The sequence below is a fragment of the Ambystoma mexicanum genome, chromosome 3p (assembly GCF_040938575.1).
Source record: "Ambystoma mexicanum isolate Mex_15411 chromosome 3p, UKY_AmexF1_1, whole genome shotgun sequence".
Lineage (NCBI taxonomy): Eukaryota > Metazoa > Chordata > Amphibia > Caudata > Ambystomatidae > Ambystoma > Ambystoma mexicanum.
This window is the reverse complement of record NC_090925.1, coordinates 820,439,972-820,462,800: the sequence shown is the minus strand read 5'-3', so window position 1 is coordinate 820,462,800 and position 22,829 is coordinate 820,439,972. Positions and strand designations below refer to the sequence as shown.

General features: G+C 48.3%; 1 protein-coding gene across 2 annotated transcripts in view; it reads left to right on the top strand.

Moving 5' to 3' along the window:
• Nucleotides 1–22,829, top strand: part of LOC138580945 (putative DBH-like monooxygenase protein 2) — a 651,459-nt gene that overhangs the window by 622,130 nt on the left and 6,500 nt on the right. The gene's annotated exons all lie outside the window — the stretch shown is intronic.

Sequence of the window (22,829 nt, the reverse complement as noted above, 5' to 3'; positions counted from 1 at the left end):
AATACGCATATGTGGACATGAGGCAAGCAAACAAGGCCATTGGCTGTGAGAGACACACAGGAATGCATCTAGACGACATGATATCCTGTTGAATGGGGCAACATTATTTTATTAACTTGATCTGAACAAGGGATATCATCAAATCAAAATAGATTAAGTATATCACCACTTTTACTAGACATATCAGACTCTTCTGCTACAAGAGACTCAGTTTCAACATCTCCTCGGCAGCCACGATCTTCCAGGAGAGCATGCGGAAAGTCATCTGCCATGTGAATAATTGCTTCAACCACAGTGATGATATCCTGGCTTTCTGAGCCACCACTGCACAGCATGATCAGGCCCTTCAACAAGTATGCAAAGCTCTCATAGAGCTTGGATTAACACTGAACCGTGAAGGTGCTCCTTTCACAAGTCTCAGCTCAAATTCTACAGGCACATCTTCTCACACAGGGGCATGGGTCCTGACCCTAGCAAGGTAACGGCAATCTCCGAAATTTCGCCCCCCAAAGATGTCAGTGAGGTCCGGTCTTTCCTGGGGATGGCGAGCTATTGCAGCCGATATCTTAGAGACTTTGTGACAGCCAGTGCCCCCTCAGAGAACTCACCAAGCAAAGATGAACATTTCAATGGTCACAACAATCCAAGGAAGCGTTCATACAAATAAAAAGTAAAATTGCATCAGCAGAGCAAATGGCATATTTTGATCCAAACATGTGTACAGGAGTGACTGTTGACGCCAGTCCCTTTGGCCTAGGGGCTATCTTAGCGCAACATCGACCAGGGCGAGAAACACCGAGGACAGTCATTGTGTACGATAGCAAGAGCTTATCGGACGTATAGACACGATACTCGCAACCCGAAAAAGAAGGACTCGCAGTCGTTTGGGCATGTGTGCACTTCCAGATGTTCCTCATGGGGAAGGCATTCACGATTGTGACAGATCATCAAGCCCTGGTGAACAAATATGGCGATTCTCAATGCAAGATGCCCCCACGCATGGAACGGTGGGGTCTAAGCTTACAGAAATTTGACTTCACCATCATTCAGAAGCCTGGGAAGGAGTACAATCCAGCTGACATCATATCTCGACACCCATTACCGGATCTGTTGTTCAATGTCTCTATGGCAGAAGAATATGTCCACTTCCTCACTCATAATGGTTCTCCCAGGGCTATCACGCCAAAGATCATATTGGATCATACGAAGCTTGACTTCACGCTACGAAAGGTGCAGGACCTGATCAGATCCAGGAGATGGAGGGACACAAGTGTCACAAGTCAGCAATGGGGGGAGAGTCCCACTGCAGAATTAAGTGCATTCAGAAATGTCTGAGAGGAACTGTTAGTATCTGCGGAAGGTCTTGTCATACGAGGACACTGAATATGATCTGCAACAGTAGGTTGTAAACCTGGCACATGAAGGTCACAGGGGGATGGTGGCTGCAAAGCGACAGATAAGAGACACCATGTGGTTCCCAGGAATAGACGAGATGGTGGAACGCACGGTCCGTGCGTGTCACCTGTGTCAGTACACTTTCAAACCCAGCCATCCAGAACCCCTATGGATGTCAGACATGTCTGAACTCCCATGGATTTATCTGGCAATTGACTTTTTTGGGCCGTTTGGAGACAGCAAGTATTGGTTGGTTATCATGGACGAATACTTTCGGTTCCCTCTCGTGCATCTAATATCCTCGCCCGCAGCTAGCACCGTCAGACCTGTGCTGGACGGTACGACGTCCATTCGTCGCAGATTTTCTACCGCAAAAAACCATTGAAATATATGAGGCTGGGGGTGGGTAGAGGAATATAAGGTTTTGGGGTATTTCGGGACTACATTCTAAATTGGTGGGAAGGGGTGTTTGGGGGTAACCCCCCAACAAAAAACAAAAAATAAATTTGATGAGTTTTTGCGGCAGAAAAATCTGCAGCAAAAAATGCAGCAAAATAAAAACGGGCAATGGAATGACATGGAACCGTGCTGGACAGCATTCTCTCAATAGTCCATCTTTCAATAGCCCACAATTTGCAAAATTCATGCAATACATGGGCATTGACCACTGAAAGATCACGCCACTAAGGTCTCAAGCAAACACCATAGTGGAGGAATTCATGAGCAGTTTAAAAAGAGTCATTCAACAAAATGAACTACAATTCATGCCCATTAAACAAGCAGTATGTAACATGCTCAGAGATTACAGAAATTCTCCACATGGTATGACTGCAAGATGTCCCTCAAAACTACTGTTCGGCAGAAAGATAAGGACAAATCTTCCCCACCTGGCAAGAACCTCAAGTGAGGACATGACACAACTTTGAGAAGTAGATGCCTACAAAAAACTGTAAATTAAGAAATATGCAGACAATCGAAGACATGTTAAAAGTTCCAACCTACAAGTGAGGGACAGAGTTGTAGTATGCAGGCGGCAGGACAAAAAGTCAGTTTCAAGGTTTGACCCATATCATCTGATGATGACCCACGTGAAAGGGACCATGATAACTGCTCACTCCCCAGGGTGATTAATCAATCGCAATGTGTCACACTTCAAGCTTTACAAAGAGGAAGATCAAGAAAGTTGCGAGGAAGAAAATTGTCACGATGCCCACTCCCGGTGAGCCGGCTCAGGCCCTGCGTCACCGAAAGCGGACATCAAGTCCCCGGGGAAGGTCCCAGCAACCCCTTATAGGGGCCCTTTGGACAGCGTCCTGGCGCCTATGGCGCCAGGCTCATAGAAAACGTCAGTCCTGGCGCCATAGGCGCCAGGCTCATTATGACACTTACCTGATGCAGATCATGCTGCAGAACCCCGGCCTCCTTGAGGCCTGAAAGGAACTACTTTACCTGTAGGACTCATTTACCACCCGGGCGTGGTCGGGGAAGGATACATACCTGATTGGAGGAAGGACACATTCTAGGAACTTCTTCCAAGGCTATTTAAACCACACCCGATCAGCCACACGTGCTTCGCGTTGTTCTGCATCTAGCAGCTGGACGCTCACCGTGTCTGCTCCTGCATCTTGACTTCTGCCACACCTGCCAGCATCCTGAATCACCTGCAAAGGAAGGGAACAAGAGAACAGAAGAAGGAAAAGGCCTCACCTGCTAAATCTGCATCCTAGAGACATTTCGCCGACAATCCTGAAAAGGAAGACATTTATTTTTAAAAGCATATCGCATCGATCGTTGCAGCGCCGCATTCTACTCACCTTTACAGGGCGCCTCCATGTTCAGCAGCGACCATCCGGATTCGCAGTCGCGCCCCCGCACCTAGGGAGAAAAAGACAAGAACAAAGGTGAGAGAAAGAAGGGAAAAGGGAAGCTAAAACTCCATGTCAAGACTTACCTGTTGGGTCATTCCCTTTTCATTTCGGGTCCGCGCCGCATCCAGGCATTTTCGGACCCCGGCCCCTAAGGGGAAAAAGACATCAGCGTTGATGAGTGAATGAAAAGACATTACCAAAACACTCATTAAAGACTTACCTGATTTCCACAAGGATTTCACCGCTCACCTCGGGTCGGTGCCTGTTCCCCGGCATTCCGTACCCCGGCCCCTATGGGAAAAAAGACACTAGCATTAGAACATTAATGCATGGACACAAGGGGAACCACTTTATAGAAAAACTTACCTGGAAGCCAAGCAAGTTTGGTTCTCACCCATCCGAAAATCCAGTGACGTAACTGGATACCAACGCGCCCCTGCATCAGAAGCAGGATGGAGAGCTCGTCCTTCCAGACCCTAAGGTGAGACGCTACGGGGAAGCACAGAAGGGTTTCGAGGAGGGTGAGAGGGGTAAGTGGGAGGCCGATTGCGTTACCCCGCAGACAGTTAACCCCCTATTCTCACCTACAGAAGGATACTTCTGCGAGTCAGACAAGCCAGATGTGGGGCCCGGTCCAGTCCGTCTTCCGAACCCTGCGCATCACCTTAGACGAGGTCACAGCAGCGCGAACCAGGCCAGCGCTCCCGTGGGAGTCAGGTGAGCGTTACAGAACGCGAAGCCTTCCTACAAATTCCCACCCAGGCGCTATGGAAACTTCTGAGACTGATCAGTTGGCTCAATTACTGGGGGAATTACGGGCCGAAGTACATGCCGCTCGTCAAGAGACTAATGCCCTCAAGAGGGAATTAATAATATCAAAGGAAAGAACTGATGACCTGGCCAGACAGCTTTTGCAAGGTCAAGCTGGACAAACTCCTCTACCCTGTTCCGGAGGGAACCCCGCTCCTGTGGTTCCCAGTAACCCTGTGCAGATTAATCTACCTGGAAACATGCCGCTGGCCCCACCTGAACGCTTTGCTGGGGACCCCAAACGATTCGCTGTATTCATGAATCAGTGTCGTTTGCACTTCCTATGCAGACCTGGGGCCTTCCCTAATGATCAGACCAAAGTAGCCTTTGTATTGTCATATCTCAGCGGCTGCGCTGCCGATTGGTCAGTTCCACTGGTTACTCAAGATGACCCGATTCTCTGTGATTTTCAAGGATTTCAAGCAAGCATGGAAAGGTTATTTGCTCGACACTCTCAGGGGCAGGCTCTGGATGACGAACTTCTATCCCTGCGACAGGGCAATCAGGACCTCCTATCCTATATTGCAACCTTTAATAGACTACTTGTGGAAATGGGATGGCCAGAGGATAAAAGAGTCATGTTATTTTATCGAGGTCTACGCGGGGAACTTAAAGATGTCTTGGCCCAAGTTGTAAATCCGCCCCAAGAATGCACAGAATATATAGACTTAGTGGTCCAAATGGATCACAGACTTCAAAACAGAAAAACAGATCGGTCCAGGTTTGAGACCCGGGTGTTGGTCAAGACCCACGCTAACCCCAAGGGAGTTGATGTCTCTGAGCCTATGCAAATTGGAGGGGTTAAAGAACCCTTAACTCAAAAGGAACGTGAAAGGAGGCGGCAGTTAAAATTATGTCTTTATTGTGGGAACTCTGGACACTTTCTATGAGATTGCCCGGCAAAACCGCCCCGAAAAGCGGTAGGAGCCGCTGATAAAAACCATGAAGACTCTGTTTCGGGAAACGACTCAGCCCGACAAGCGTAGGGGTCTGCTTGCCGAGCTTGAAAACTAACTCTCAGACCTCGCATTTCATTGTGCCAATGGTTCTCGTAGATCCAGAAAAGCCTAAGCGGTTGCATGCAATAAAGGCATACATCGATAGTGGGGCTATTGGAAACTATGTGGATCGTGAATTGGCCTCTAGGATTAACCTCCCTCTCCATCCTAAAACCAGCAAAGATGTCATCACCACAGTCGATGGAACTGAAATTGCCTCTGGACCGGTAACACATTCCACTACTGGGGTGACTCTTATTAGTCCTGACGGCCATCGGGAGGCAGTTGTGTTTGATGTAATCAAGGCTCCACAGTTTTAAGTTATTCTTGGAATTCCTTGGTTAGCGACATATAATCCTCGAATTGATTGGCGAGCTAAGAGAATAACCTTCCCGGATTGTGCACAAACATGCTACCCAGAAAGCCTGAAGATTAATCTAGCATCTGTAACCTCTGCCTCCATGCAATTACCTCCGGAATACCAGGACTTTCAGGATGTCTTCCAAAAGGAACAGTCCAACACGTTACCTCCTCACCGATCGTACGATTGCCAAATTGATCTGGTGCCCGGTGCACAACCCCCTTGTAGCAGGATTTATGCCCTTACCGAACCTGAGAACCTGCATTTGAGACAATATTTGGATCAATACCTCGCCAATGGTTTTATTCGCCCGTCAAAGTCCCCGGCATCCTCGGCTTTGTTCTTCGTGCCTAAAAAAGAAGGCGACATTAGAACTTGTATCGATTACCGCGCATTGAACCAGATAACGGTTAAAAACCGTTATCCTCTGCCTCTGATTCCTGAACTCCTTGACCAGGTGAAGGACGCTTGCATATACACCAAGTTAGATCTCCGGGGGGCATATCATCTGGTGCGAGTAAAAGAAGGCGACGAATGGAAAACAGCCTTCCGTACAAAATATGGATTATTCGAATACCAGGTAATGCCTTTCGGGTTGTGCAATGCGCCTGCTGCCTTCCAATTCTTCATGAATGATGTCCTTCGGGAACTCATCGATGTTTGTGTTGTCGTCTATATCGATGACATTCTAGTGTACTCCTCTTCGGAATCTGATCACAGAAAACACGTTAGGGCAGTTCTGGAAAAACTGCGCCAACACAAACTATTTGCTAAACTGGAGAAATGTGTTTTCCATACCACAGAAGTTGAGTTTCTCGGTTTCATCCTGACACCCAAAGCAGTCCGAATGGACTCAAGAAAAGTGGATGCCATCCTCAAATGGCCATCACCTAGCTCTGTAAAAGGGGTTCAAAGCATGCTCGGCTTTGCCAATTTCTATCGCAGGTTTATCCCGGAATTTTCACGCATAGTACAACCCATTACTGCACTCTTGAGGAAAAATAAACGTTTTGAATGGTCGGAAGAAGCCTAGCAGGCCTTCCAGGATTTAAAAGCTAAGTTTACCTCCGCACCTATATTGAAACACCCACGTCCAGATCTCGCGTATGTCGTCGAAACTGACGCATCCAGCCTAGCCAGGGGAGCAGTTCTGTCTCAAAGAGATCCTGAAACCAACCAACTGCATCCCGTAGCATTTTGGTCCAGAAAATTCTCGGCACCAGAGATTAATTACGCAATCATTGACAAAGAACTGTTAGCCATAAAGTCTGCTTTTAAAGCCTGGCGGCATTACCTGCTTGGCGCTCGACATACCATCACGGTGATCACTGATCACCGGAATTTACAGTATTTGAAAACCGCCAAGGCTCAGTTCAGTCATCACGGCGGCTCCGATGGGCTTTGTTTTTCGCTTAATTTGATTTCATGATTACCTATCGACCTGGCTGCAAGAACGGCAAAGCAGACGCCTTATCCCGAATTGGAATGGGAGAATCTGATACAAACTCAGAACCAGTACCAATAATTCCCGAACAGAGAATTCTAGGCATGACTTCGTTACAGACCCTTGAAGACATTCAAGTCAGAGTGAAACAACTCTTGGACCCTACAGTCCTACAGGATTGGATACAAAAGGGATCAGACTTTACCATAGATAATGGTTTACCTTATTACCAAGGACGCTTATTCCTGCCGCACAAGGATTTACACGAACTAGTTATTTCAGGTTATCATGATACATTAATAGAGGGACACCCCGGTATTGCCAAGACAATGGAAAAGGTGAAACGACAATTCTGGTGGCCCTCTTGGCGAAAAGATGTTAAATCTTTTGTGATGTCCTGTGGTGTTTGCGCCCAAAATAAAGGTCAAAAGAAAAGACCAGCCGGTCTCCTTTAACCTCTAGACATACCGCCAGCACCCTGGCACACCCTATCAATGGATTTTATTATGGACTTGCCTCCTTGTTCGGGATACAATACCATTCTGGTAATTGTGGATTTGTTTTCCAAAATGGCCCACTTCATTCCTTTGAAAGGTTTACCTTCAGCTTCTGTCCTAGCCAAAGAATTCCTCGAAAATATTGTTCGGCTGCATGGATTCCCATCTATACTAATCTCTGACCGGGGAAGCCAATTCATTTCCCACTTCTGGCGCAAATGTTATCAAATGGCACAAATCGACGTAAGATTATCGACCAGTCACCACCCTCAGACCGATGGTCAGACTGAGAGGACAAATCAGACCCTTGAGCAGTACTTACGGTGTATGTTACAGCAATCTGAAAGCAACTGGAAAGACATTCTTTGGATAGCCGAATACGCATATAACAATTCGGTACACTCTGGAACTGGCCATAGTCCTTTTTATACCTTGTTTGGACATCACCCTCGAACCTCAAACCTCGACTCACCTCAGAACCTCGGAGTGCCCGCAGTAGAACATCTGCATTCTACCATTACCCGAGCCTTCAAAGAGGCAACCACGCATTTACAACAAGCCAAGAGAAAATACAAGGAGAATGCTGACCTACATCGGAGTGAAGCACCTCCGTATCAGATTGAGGATCAAGTGTGGTTAGCTACCAGACATTTACCGCTCAAAGGGCCCCGAACCTTTAACCCAAAATATCTGGGACCTTATTCTATTACGGCAATAATTAACCCAGTAGCCGTTAAACTTGATTTACCAGCTAATATGCAAATTCACCCTGTTTTTCATGTGTCACTTCTGAAACCAGTGGTACCCGGAACCCGACTACTCAAACCTCCAGAACCTATTCAAATAGATGGGGAACCCGAATTCGAAGTGAGGAACATTTTAGATTAAAAAAAGTTTAGGTCAAAGCTTTTCTACCTAATTGATTGGTAGGGGTGCGGACCTCAGGAGAGGTCGTGGGAACCTAGTGACCATGTGCATGCACCTCGATTAGTCAGGAAATTCCACCGACTCTTCCCAGACAAACCAAAACCCCCGGAGGGAACAACCTTGGGAGGGGCCTTGGGGGGGAGTGCTGTCACGATGCCCGCTCCCGGGGAGCCGGCTCAGGCCCTGCGTCCCCGAAAGCGGACATGAAGTCCCCGGGGAAGGTCCCAGCAACCCCTTATAGGGGCCCTTTGGACAGCATCCTGGCACCTATGGCGCCAGGCTCATAGAAAACATCAGTCCTGGCGCCATAGGTGCCAGGCTCATTATGAAAGTGTTTGGGTGCACTTACCTGATGCAGACCATGCTGCAGAACCCCGGCCTCCTTGAGGCCTGAAAGGAACTACTTTACCTGTAGGACTCATTTACCACCCGGGCGTGGTCGGGGAAGGATACATACCTGATTGGAGGAAGGACACATTCTAGGAACTTCTTCCAAGGCTATTTAAACCACACCCGATCAGCCACACGTGCTTCGCGTTGTTCTGCATCTAGCAGCTGGACGCTCACCGTGTCTGCTCCTGCATCTTGACTTCTGCCACACCTGCCAGCATCCTGAATCACCTGCAAAGGAAGGGAACAAGAGAACAGAAGAAGGAAAAGGCCTCACCTGCTAAATCTGCATCCTAGAGACATTTCGCCGACAATCCTGAAAAGGAAGACATTTATTTTTAAAAGCATATCGCATCGATCGTTGCAGCGCCGCATCCTACTCACCTTTACAGGGCGCCTCCATGTTCAGCAGCAACCATCCGGATTCGCAGTCGCGCCCCCGCGCCTAGGGAGAAAAAGACAAGAACAAACGTGAGAGAAAGAAGGGAAAAGGGAAGCTAAAACTCCATGTCAAGACTTACCTGTTGGGTCATTCCCTTTTCATTTCGGGTCTGCGCCGCATCCAGGCATTTTCGGACCCCGACCCCTAAGGGGAAAAAGACATCAGCGTTAATGAGTGAATGAAAAGACATTACCAAAACACTCATTAAAGACTTACCTGATTTCCACAAGGATTTCACTGCTCACCTCGGGTCGGTGCCTGTTCCCCGGCATTTCGTACCCCGGCCCCTACGGGGAAAAAGACACTAGCATTAGAACATTAATGCATGGACACAAGGGGAACCACTTTATAGAAAAAACTTACCTGGAAGCCAAGCAAGTTTGGTTCTCACCCATCCGAAAATCCAGTGACGTAACTGGTTACCAACGCGCCCCTGCATCAGAAGCAGGATGGAGAGCTCGTCCTTCCAGACCCTAAGGTGAGACGCTACGGGGAAGCACAGAAGGGTTTTGAGGAGGGTGAGAGGGGTAAGTGGGAGGCTGATTGCATTACCCCGCAGACAGTTAACCCCCTATTCTCACCTACAGAAGGATACTTCTGCGAGTCAGACAAGCCAGATCTGGGGCCCGGTCCAGTCCGTCTTCTGAACCATGCGCATCACCTTAGACGAGGTCACAGCAGCGCGAACCAGGCCAGCGCCCCCGTGAGAGTCAGGTGAGCGTTACAACAATACAGCAATATCCCAAGAAGGGTCTTCGAGAGAAGAGGTCGAGGAAGTAGCTGGAGAATGATCAGCAAGACCAGTGATTTGTATCAGAAGACCTGTGCACCTGATTGAGGGAATATAGAGGCGCCAACTGTAAGTGACTTTTGTTTTGCCCAATGGGGGAGATGTCATGTCTTGGCAAGGACATAGTTAAACAGTGCTGAGTAGCTCCATCACAGAACAATAGGCCAATCAGCATGCATGGGATCGCGCATGCGCAGATCATCTTTATCGTGCGCAAATGGGCAGAGAGCCGGCACGAGAATAAAGGGCAGTTCACCACTACTGAGGCTGCTGGTGTTCATTGCCACTGCATGGCGCCACTGCATGGCTGCATGTGCATTCCTTCGCTCTTAACTTCACTTTCACAAGTTCATGAAGGAGAACAGGATAGGTCCCTGGGACATTACCAAATACTCACACAAGATGGACACCTTGGACATGGAAGGCAGTGATCTGTGCAGAGCCCCTCTTCCATTTCAATGGTGGCACAGGATGCAGGAGCATCTTGGCCACTGTGGCGGTGCCAGATGCAATGAAAAACCAATCAGCTAGAGGGGCACAGTCGGCAATGTGAAGGTGGACAGCGGCGGGAAGCAGAGCTGGGGGAAAAATGGTGGGGAGAGTGCAAGCACCTTTCAGCTTGCTCAGAACACAGGCTTCAATCGTGAGATTCAGCCTGTGATCTGAGCAACCAGGTTGGCTGCTGAAACTGATCCAGGTGCTAATACAATATTTTGCCTTTCCACCCCTTGCCATTGTTTCTCTTTAGGCTGCCTGTTAGCTGGTGTGGTGCATTAGTTCTTTTAAGATGCAGTTGCAGAGATTTTTGATCATCCTACACATATTGGAACCTTGTAAGGTCAATTTAATTGTTCCTTCTAATGAGGTATAGAAAATGTGTCCAGTTTAGGTGAGTGATAGAAACACTGACTGTTCACAGCAATGAAATGTGGCAAACATGCATGTACATGCATTATTAGCTACCAAGTAGGTATGTCATTACCGCCAAACAACTTTTTCTTTTCCCATTCCTTATGTCAATCTAAAACTTATTTCCAATAGGTTCACGACTAATGTTGACTTGCTGACTACGAGGCGGCCTCTGCTTGACTCAGTTTCTGGTGAGAATAGAGGTGCGGCTTGAGTCGGAGCAGTTTGAGGTTCTTTCCTCTAGCCTGAGGCGGATCCGCTCTGCCCTCCGCTTCGCTTTGTGGCTGTGCGCCCTGGAGAGCCCTGCAAACCGGCCCCTCACGGCTTGTAAACAGCCCCCCCGGAGTTTCTCCTTTAACCTGCGCCAACCTTCTGCTCCCTCGTGGCTGCACGCTCCCGCTCGCGCCCCACCAGCCTGCAAGCTCGAGCAGGAATACAGAGGAGTGCAGGGGCACACGGAGGGTGCAGCTGGCGACGAGCAGCTGGAGGCGTGGGAGCCGGCGAGGCTGTGCTGCTTGCCACGTATGCTCTGTGGAGTTCTGAGGGCAGGAAGGTAAGGGTAAGGGTATGTAGGTGCTGTTCCACTCCTACCTATTACCCTATTGCTGGCCCGGCCTGTCCCGCCCCGCTACCTACATCCCCCCACACACCGCTTACAGGGGCTATCATTAGGGCATGTAGGATGCACTGTAAACTGGCAGATTGATATCTGCACGGTAGACGCAGGCTGTCTTGGACTGCCCCTCTGCTCCTAAAAGTGCCCTAGTGGAGTCGAGCGTAGAGTCAGTCTACGCCAGTCTGCTCTGTTTTTTGTGCCAGAGAGGAGCTGCAGCGACCTGCTTTGCTTTGTTTGTTCTCCAGAACTTCATTTCTCCAGTATTGGATCTTTCATAGATTCAGATGCTTGAATATTCCCCGTCGTCAGACTGGAATCCTCGGTGATAAATTTAATAATAAAAACATTTTTTTTTTTTTTTTAAATATACACACAATGCTACCTAGCAGTGCATGTACATAGCCCATTATGGCCTATGAGCCATTTCATTGTGTACTCCCTCCACCTCACTTTGGTCCTTTATGGCCCCAGCCAATGAGGTGGCAGGGCTTAAGCTCCGCCCCCGGCAGCCATCTTCAGATTTTTCACCGCAGTCTAACAGACACAGGGAATCCTCAAGCTCTCTGAGCTTTTTCAAATTCTTTCTACTTTTGTGTGTAATATATTTGGAAAAATATATTCCATCTTGTTCCCCTTCTTAGGGGCTTTGTTTTCAATTACTCTTGGAGACAAAACTTGTTGTTTTCCTCTCAAAATCGTCGACTGAACTTCTCTTCAGAAATGGAGGCACCTCAGGCTGTCAGGAAGCCTTCCCTGTTCAGGGACTGCACGAGGTGTAAGAAGAAATTGGTTTACTACAAAAACCCCCACGAGCATTGCATTTATTGTCTGTACCCGCATGACATTAAAAAATGCGAGATTTGTAGAACTTTTTCCAGCAAGACCCTTCATGACAGGCATAGAAGACTCCTTTCATACCTGGAATCCAGGGATTAATCTTCGGACGAAGAGTCTGTCAGAACAGCTCCTGTCCAATCCAGCACTCCATCTGAGAGACAAACTTCAAAGAGAAGGGCCTCTTCAGTGGAAAGGAGTTCCTCTCCCAAGTCCAAAAAGAGGAAGCTGGAATTGATACCCTTTCTGCCTCCAGTTGACTTACCAAGACAGAAAAAGTCAGCAAAATCTGCCTCCAGAGGTAAGGAGGAGTTTGCAAAAAACGGGGGGGGGGGCAGTCGTCGGCGGGTAAACCGTCCACGAATGAAGGGAAAGGTAAAGGCCCGTCATCGGCCATACCGTCGACGAAACCATCATCGACGACGACGACGCTTAAGACATCGTCGACAATTAGATCATCGTCATCGGACATGTCGACCACGAAGCAATCGTCGACGAGCAAGAAACACCACTCGTCCACTAAGCATTCATCCATGACGCAGTCGTCCACGGAACATACTCCACATTCGTCAACGAAGCCCTCGTCGACGGGAAAATGTCAGTCGTCGACGGGGAAATCTCAGTCGACGGCGAAGCCCTCGTCGACGGGAAAATCTCAGTCGTCGACGGGAAAATCTCAGTCGGCAGCGAAGCCCTCGTCGACGGGAAAATCTCAGTCGTCGACGAAGATAGCATCGTCCATAACACCTTCAGAGGCACCACAAATTTCGACAGTTACGGAGGAATTAATGCCGTCCACATTTGAAACTCCTGTCATTGAAAGCAACATCATTGAGAAGAATACTGAGACTGAACCACTGGTGCAGCAATTTTCACCTTTGGGGCACATGGCAGAACTTCCGGATGTAATTCTTCAGGAAGAATTCTCTGATGCGGAAGTGGTGGAAGAGTCCATCGGTCCCTTACCGAAACAATACAGCCCTCCTTGGCACCCGTCCACGGGAGAATCCGAATATCCTCATGACCCGATACTCATGTTATCCGTGCAGAGGATTGTAGAAGAATTTTACAAACAGCAAAGGGAGAAGCAAATCCCGATTAATCCCTTAGAAGCAGGAATTATTCCTAGAGAGTCATCTCCGATTCCAGGCACATCTGGTTGCTCTCCTCACAGGAGTAGACCGCAAAAACGGATGAGATCACCTGCTCGAAGACCGAGGAGCAGCACCCACAGTGCTTCACCTACAAGAGTCCCGTCACCACAGTCATCGCACAGACCGCGATCTCCGGACGTGGATCCTACGATGGTACCGTCCACCATCTCGGTATCAGACTGGCAGGAGGATCCTTTTGGAGAATTCTCGGAACCAGAAGAAGGAGAAATAACACAGGAGCCAGACGCACCCAGTGAGTGGGATGACTACGTAGTCGAGAAGCCCAGGAGGAGAGACTCGCCGGGCAAGGCCTCACCGCCGGATGATCTCGTCTCTTTCCACACCATTATAGGTAAAGCCGCAGAATTGTTTAAAATTCAGGTTTCTTCGGAGGAAAGGCAATCAGTGCTCTATGAGCACAGGGACAAACGAAGGAGGACAGTGACCACAATTCCTCTCCTCGATACCATCTGGGATTCCGGATCCAAGATCCTATCCACGCCCTTATCGACTCCGGCGTTGGTGTCCAGGCCAGAAAAGAAATATAAAGCTCCGGATTCGGCACCGCTTTGTTTGAGGGGTCATACGAAACCAGACTCGGTTGTTACAGTGGCGGCCAGAAAGAAACTCGCCAACCCCTCCTCACCGTTGTCGGCACCACCGGATAAGGACGGACGTAAACTGGAAGCCATGGGCAGGAAAGTATCATCTTCTGCATCCCTTACAATCAGAGCGGGCAATGCGCTGGCCATGACCGCAAGGTTCGATCGCGAGCTTTGACTCCGCATGTCTAACTTGGCGAAGCAATTACCACCTGAGCTCCAGGAGGAGGCAAAATCGATAATCGCGGGTGGTGAAGCAACATCGGATCACATGATCGACGCAGCGGTTGATGTGGCCGAGGCTTCAGGCAGATGGCGCACGGCACAGTGCTCAGAAGGCAGGCCTGGATGAAGGCTACTAACTTTAGACCTGAAGTCCAGGCGCAGATATTAGACATGCCGTTTGATGGCCAAGATCTCTTTGGAAAAAAGATAGACGACCATTTGAAGGCAATCAAGACAGACACGGACACAGCCAGAGCCATCAGTTCTTTAAAGGACAAAAGTAAGGACCATCGGTCTTTTCGTCCCTTTAGAGGTTCATCTTCCAAGTTCAGAGGATACGGTCGTTCCTCCTACGGTCAAAAAGCACAAGGCGGCACGTACCAAGACAATAAATATCAGTCATCCAACAGATACGCCCATAGAGGCAGACGTGGCTCCGCCCAAGGGAAGTCACAAGGCAAGCAAAACTGACGACCAATTTTCTCCCCCCCTTCACCACACCCCGGTGGGGGGAAGGGTGAGCCAGTTATTCCAGTGCTGGCAGTCAATTACATCGGACAGATGGGTGTTGCAGGTGATCCGAAAGGGTCACACCTTAGAATTTCTGGACCAACCTCCTTCTCTGCCTCCAACATCTCGCAGAGTGCATATGCTAAGACAGGTCATGTCCGAAGTGCAAAAACTGCTCCAGAAGGCAGCAGTAGAACCAGTACCTTATTCTCAGAGGGGAAAAGGTTTCTACTCCCGATTCTTCCTCGTCAAAAAGGAAAACGGTCAATGGAGACCCATCTTGGACCTGAGGGCACTCAACAAATTCATCAAGCGCATAACATTCAAGATGGTAGCTTTACAAGGGGTGCTACCTTGGTTAAACAAGCACGACTTCTTGGCCACTTTAGACTTGGAGGACGCATACTTCCATATTCCGATCCATCCAGCGCACAGACAGTTCCTCAGGTTCACAGTGGGAGAGCTCCACTTTCAGTTTCAAGTGCTCCCGTTCAGGCTAAAATCGGCTCCGAGAGTTTTCACAAAATGCTTGGCACCGGTAGCGGCAAGTCTCAGGAGGGCAGGAACGGACGTTTTTCCATACCTGGACGATTGGCTGATAAAGGCAAGTTCCGCTGCAAAGGCTCGCTCGGCGGTGTCGAGGACTGTCAACCTCCTAAAAGAGTCAGGTTTCTCCATAAACCGGACGAAGTCCTGCCTCGTTCCCAGCAAGGTAGCTCTCTTCCTGGGAGCCGAACTCGACACCAGCATTCCCAGAGTGAGGCCATCCACAGAAAGAATAGCAGCGATTCTACGCTCAACTTCGAACTTCCTACAGAAAGAGACAACATCCGTACGCTCTTACAAATCCCTATTGGGCATGATGTCATCATGCATATTCCTCATACCGAACTGCAGGCTTCACATGAGACCGGTTCAGGAAGCTCTGGACCACCAATGGAAACAAGCTTTCGGATGCTGGGAAGACATTGTCCAGATTCCATCGACGTTGCACAAGGCCCTTCGATGGTGGAATGTTCTGAGGAATCTTCTGCAGGGAATGCCGTTTCAAGCACCGACATCGACCCTCCTGCTGCGGACGGACGCTTCCTTATCAGGCTGGGGCGCTCATCTGGCGGACTTCCAAACCAAGGGATCTTGGTCGGCACAAGAGTCCCAGCTCCACATCAACGTGTTAGAGCTCAGGGCCGTAAGGTTAGCGCTGAAAGCTTTCCTACCGGTTATAGCTGGTCAAGTTCTTACAGTCCAGACAGACAACACGACCTCCATGCACTATACAAACAAGCAAGGAGGCACGAGGTCTCAGATCCTGTCGCAAGAAGCCCAACAGCTATGGGCATGGGCCTTGCGCTACGGGATACAGATCAGAGCAGAGCATCTTCCAGGAGTGGACAATGTCCTAGCGGACAGACTAAGCAGAGAGTACACAGCGTCACACGAGTGGGAGCTGGACGAAAAAGAAACTCAACGGATCTTTGCCTTATGAGGCCATCCGCAGATCGACCTTTTTGCCACCAGGAACAACAAAAAATGCAAGAGATTTGCTTCAAGATACCCGGAGCACCAATCACTGGGAGACACGTTCTCAGTGGATTGGTCGGGTAAGTTCCTCTACGCCTTCCCACCCATTCCCCTCATGTCGAGGGTACTTCGCAGGGTAAAAGAACAGGATTGTTCTTTGATTCTTATTGCACCGGATTGGGCACGGCAAGTCTGGTTCCCGACGCTGAGGCACCTATCCTGCCGACCCCCGATTCGTCTCAAGTCACATCAATATCTACTGACACAACAGAACCGCAAGGTCCTCCACCACGACCCGAGGAGCCTGTCTCTCAAAGCATGGTTCCTGAGCAGCGCAAACTGATGCACCTAAAGTTACCATCAAAATGCTGGGATATCATCAGGGCCGCTAGAGCCCCGTCCACGCAACTTACCTACACCAGGAAATGGACCAGGTTTTCCAAATGGTGCGAGACCTCTGCGATAGATCAAGGTCCATCTGTCAGCCATAGCGGCCTACACAGTAACCGCGGAGACGCAAGCCTTACTTTCCTTACCAGCGGTTAAGATCTTCCTGAAAGGACTGATGCGTACTTATCCGCCTACACCTACACCAGTTCCAGACTGGAGTCTCAACACCGTCTTAACAGCCCTCATGCAACCTCCCTTCGAACCCATACACAGATGCGATATGAAATTCTTGTCCTGGAAGACATCTTTCCTGATAGCCATCACTTCAGCCAGAAGGATCAGTGAGTTGCAAGCTTTGTCTTCAGAACCTCCGTTTACTCTGTTCCAGAAGGACCGCGTCATCTTAAGGCCCCACCCGAAGTTCCTCCCCAAGGTACTTTCGGAGATGTCATTCACTGAGCGCATTGTTTTACCAACCTTCTTCCAGAATCACGCTTCTGAAGCGGAAAAGACATTACATTCTCTAGACGTTGCTAGAGTGTTGAAGTTTTACTTGCAAAGAACCAAGGAGTTCCGCTCCTCAAACCGGCTATTCATTTCGTTCTCTGGCCGTACCAAGGGTCAGCATATATCTAAACAAAGTCTGGCACGCTGGGTATCGTCCTGCATCACCCACTGCCATCAGTTGAAAGGCGACCCTTTAACTAGACCGCCATCTGCGCACTCCACCAGAGGAAGAGCGGCGTCAACAGCATTCCACGCAGGGGTGGCCTTGAAGGACATATGCAGAGCCGCCATGTGGAGCACTCTGCATACTTTCGCGAAACACTACTGCCTGACTGAAGATACCAACAAAGAAGCTGCAGTTGGACAGGCAGTGCTCCGCCATCTCTTTGTATAAGGTAGGATCAGCCTCCTTTCCCACCTTTCCCGAAGTATGTAGCCGTTGTGTTGCTGCATGGTAAAGGTTTGACCAGAAATATGTTTTTCTGTATTTATGCTTATATGTATATTATGGTGGCATGTTTTAACTGCTTGGTATTCTATTCAAACATCTGAATCTATGAAAGATCCAATGCTGGAGAAGTCTTAGTTACTTACCTGTAACTGTATTTCTCCAGCATTGGTATCTTTCATAGATTCACATGCGCCCGCCCGCCTCCCCTGAGAGGCTGCTCCTATGCTCGGCATCCATCATACTGTATTCTCTACGGTTCAAAATCTGAAGATGGCTGCCGGGGGCGGAGCTTAAGCCCTGCCCCCTCATTGGCTGGGGCCATAAAGGACCAAAGTGAGGTGGAGGGACTACACAATGAAATGGCTCATAGGCCATAATGGGCTATGTACATGCACTGCTAGGTAGCAGTGTGTGTATATTTAAAAAAAAAAAAAAAAAAAAAAAAAAAATTATTAAATTTATCACCGAGGATTCCCAGTCTGACGACGGGGAATATTCAAGCATCTGAATCTATGAAAGATACCAATGCTGGAGAAATACAGTTACAGGTAAGTAACTAAGACTTACTGTCACTTTAAGAAGCTGTGTGGGCGGATACTGTAAGACTCTCCTTCAAGCGCGGAGCACGCAGAGTCGAAAGGCCGTGACCAGAAACCACAGAATACTGCCCGCAATTACTGCTCAATCGGGCCAGGGGGGCCTCTGACCCGACGTAAAACAATCCAACAACGCCGGATGCAGAACCCATGGGCTGCCCTAAAGGCAGACTCCGGCTCCGATGCAATCAAGGTAAGCACTGTTTCACGCAAACGAGCGTTAACAGAACCCTGCGAACCTTGTGAACCTTGTAATCAGTTAGTCCTTATGGAATCACCCGAACTTTCTAGTGACTCAGCACTATGTCTGGCAGTTTCTGAAGCTACCAATATTCAAACTGCTGAGCCTACCACTTGCGACCCTGGCGACCCTTGTGACCCTGGCGAACCTGGCAAAGGAGTCTGCCAGACAATATTGCAGCTCAGTTTTACCCAGCCTTTGAAGCTGCTGATATTCAAACTATTACCTTCAGTGGGCGCGACCTCAACAATGCAGTCACGGAAGTTAAGACCGCAGCCCTGGTCTCAGTGGACCCTGAAACTGCCAATACTCAAACAACTGAGCCTTGCGCATGCGAAGTAAACAAAGCAGTCAAATCTGACAAGTTGGATAAGACTGCTCAGTCCCCGTCACCCTACCACAAAGACCTTTACTCACTTTATCCGACTTACTTTCCATTGATTTAACTTTGTCAAGATCTTCACCACTCGCTGACATAAACCAGTTGTTGCTAAAGCAACTCACCTCTGAAACCGTCGACAAATTTTTTTCGCCCATGGAAATGACGGACACAGAGTTGTTGGAAGCGTCCCAAGAAGCTTCCCAAGATGACGATGGAAACGCAACCATGAATGATTGCCTGGGAGAAACATCTACACTCATGTTAGACACTCCCGCGGAAACGACAAAGAAATCTTGATCGCCGGCCGCCGGCCGCCCTTAAAGCTTGAGAGAACTTAATTCGAGCAAACATAAAAGAATCCCTCAAACATGTGAACGACGCAAAGACATTACCCAAAACGATGCCACATGCCACGCTCAAATGAACTCTTTTTCGATTCCCCAAAGACGAAGTGATGCCCTGTACCCGCCAAGCCTCTCTGGGCAACGTGCACATCAATACCAACCAAAGCCTTCCAGGTAAATCATGTAGTGGCCACCACGGTGACCCCCTTGATCACTTGATACGTTCTCGGGGGAAACCTGGACATGTCTCAACGAGGAAGTGTGACACTCCCAGTAATACATCTAGAGACGCCAGACCCTCGAGCAGCGGAGCGGACGGATCTGCAAGTAAGACATATTTAAAGTCTTGCGTGCAAGATCAAAACAATACTTCACGGAGTCCACAGCGAAATGGGCGTCTACGGCCCAAGACATCACACCCTTTAAAAGATGCTTCGTCGAGCTCAATCACAAACTTATCAACATCCAGTAATTCCACCTCTGTGATTGCAAATAATTCACATCTATGCTCTGATAAAATTGACAGCACAGACAAATCAGGTTCGGAGTCAAACCCAGCCTTTCTTCAGCGGCAGCAATGCAAATTTACAACAATGTCCTGGCTGCTTCATCTGCAGCTCTACTTCCTTTCTTGAAAATGTATAAGTCCTTGCATGACGCCTAAAAAGACCAGACAGCACTCATTATAAACCTAAAGGAAAAGATGGATAAATTCGACTCAACAACGATCTTTTTATAATCCCAATTGACACACGAAGTGGAGCGAACACTACGCTGGCAAGAGCGCCTAAGTGACTTAGCCGCACGTCATCATTGCCAGAACGATTCCTTATCTGATGGGCTCCTCGAAGCTGTAAAATGGATGCGTCATTCATCCGCTACGATGGGCCCAAACTTCAAGCAGCAAAATAGAAATTCTCCAATGTCAGTTGAGAATTCAAATCCAGCTCTTGGCTGTACACGCCAACTTCCAACTCATGCACAGAGGGAGCAACAAGACGAACTATTAAAAGGACCAGACGTAGGCTTAATTGGAAAGCCCACTGGTCAAACAAAACCCTCCGCCGGTGCGGCGACACAAGCTGAAACCACACATTCGGCTGATTCGGGCCACAAACCCGCACCTGTGCTTTAAGACTGCTCAACAAGCAAAGGGATCAACTTTACCCTCGAAGACTGTGATGCCTCGGTCTCCTTTGGCATTTTTAAAGGCGCAGCAAAATCGATTGCTCCTAAATCCAAATTACCAGAAACCCAGTCGACCACCCAAACTTTGAAAGCAGTGACTGGGAAAAGAGTGCCAACCATCAAGAACTCTACACGCACCTCAAAGCCTCGGAAATTCATAAGAAGTGTGATCCCTAATGGAAAGTCAGGCCTATTTACTCTTTCACACCTGTCTAAACCGGATTTGCAAAAAACTGTTGGTGTCGAGGACAATCTGTCTAGAGGGCCTAGTTGGACTGATGCACCATCCAAAAAAAGATTAAGGGCCTCATTACACGAATGGCGGTAAGGATTTACCGGTACCGGTAAAATACTGGTACCGGTAAATCCTTACCGCCTTACGAGGTCCCTTTGCGGGTTGCGGGATTTAACGCCTGCTTTTTGCAGGCGTTAAAAACCAACCCGCAAAGGGACCCAGGGAGCTAATTACGGTACCGCAATTTGCGGTACCGTAATTAGCGCCTTCCCCATTCCCATTATGCCCTATGGGGAAAAAATGGGAATGGGGAAGGGCAATGGTGGAAGGGGGAATTACCGCCCCGCCAACCTTGGAATGGGGGCGGTAATTCCCCTTTCCGCCAAGGCGTTGCCGGTATTTTACCGCCATGAACCATGGCGCTAATAGCGCCATGGTTCTCTGCCATCCGTGTAATGAGGCCCTAAGAGTCGACTCGGCCCCGCAAAGCTCAATGAGTAAATCCAGTTCTACGATTGACATTTGCGACCCTCCACATACTCTGTTGAATCTTTTGACGACACCCCTACAACTAACTGTCGTCCGGCTACTGAAGCTTCGCAAGATAGATCTCTGCAACCTTCAAAATTAGATGTCGCCAGCGACAAGCTGGCTGACAAAAGGCAAACGGTCCGTGACCAAAGCCCAAAAACGCGGACCACATTGAATCCAAAATACACCAGATATCAAGAAAAGAAACAAGCCCACACTCCTGCAAATGCCTTTGGTCCTTTAAGTTCTGGGCCGACCTCCTTGACCTGTAAATTGAGATTACAAAATCTCCATCGGGAAGATCGCGATCTAAATCTGAATCGTAGTAACGTGATGAAATTGTTTGCTTGTATACCAACGCTGCACACGATAACGACAGAGGACATTCAAATTGTTGAGTACGCCACCGAAAGGCATTGTGATCAAGTTTTATTACACAGCATCTCAACCTGAGTTCGCAACGCTATCTTGAATGCTTCTGAAGAATTGCTAGTTAGAACCAATAAGCAATGACTTTGATTCAGTCGTTTCAAGCGCAAGGAGAATCAATTGCACCAACCAAGAGCAAACACGTGCTGGTCTACGATGAGCAATATCAACTGTGGACCCAAAAAGACCTCTTTACAACCGTGTACCACACAAGGTAACCCACAAAGACGCAGCAGACCGGAGTTAGCCATCAGCAACTGCAAACGTGTGTGCGCGCAAATTCTTGTCCTGGAATACCAGAGGATTCGTCCACCTATTTAATAAATTAGATGCAGATCTAGAAAAGGTCTTTATTATTTGTTTGCAGGAGACATGGCTGAGGGAGCCTCCATCGAGAGATGGGTTTGTGATCTTACTAAATCCTGCAATCAAGAACGCAAAGGGGAGGCCATCCTCTGGTTTACTGATGATGATCAGGATAAATACCTGGTGGCAACTTATTGACTCATTCAGTCCGAATCCATTTGTGCAAGGTGTCCTGCTCCAATCCACTGAAGAAAACGACCATACTATGAAGAATTTGCTCATTTTAAATGGGTATTGGAACCCGGAAAAAATAAGTACTAAATCCTTACTGGACTCGATAACTTCTTACATTGACAAGGTTCAACTGAACTATAAGAACTTATCAATAATTTGCGCCGGCGACTTAAATTGTTCATGGTTCAAATATGACCATGCCAATCAGTCGTTCAACCTGTTATCGAACGAGGAAGTAACTAGTCGCGGGCACCAGTGGAGCCAAGCATTACGTAATCGCAACTGCGATATGGTAAATGGTCACGTGTCAGGTGACCAACCACCGCATTATATGTGCTCTAACCATAATGCCCGATCAATAATTGACTACTTTTGAGTCTCTGAAAACTTATTTGCAAACGACATGACGCTTACAATAAGCATCATGCCCAGCAGTGATCACAATCTTCTGCGGTTTGCTTGTATGGTAGAATGGCCAACTGAAAACAAAAAATATGACATCCCAATTTCTGTAAATTCAGGTGGAAATCGTCTTAGGATCGACAGTTCAAAGATCCAAAAACTCAGCCAACAATTCTTGCAAAATGCAGGAAAATCGACCGACTATGCTCCACTGGTCCATGACTATATCACAGTGAAAGCTTCAAATTCCATCATGGGCCTAAAGCACAAACATCAATCGTCTATCATACTTACTCAAGC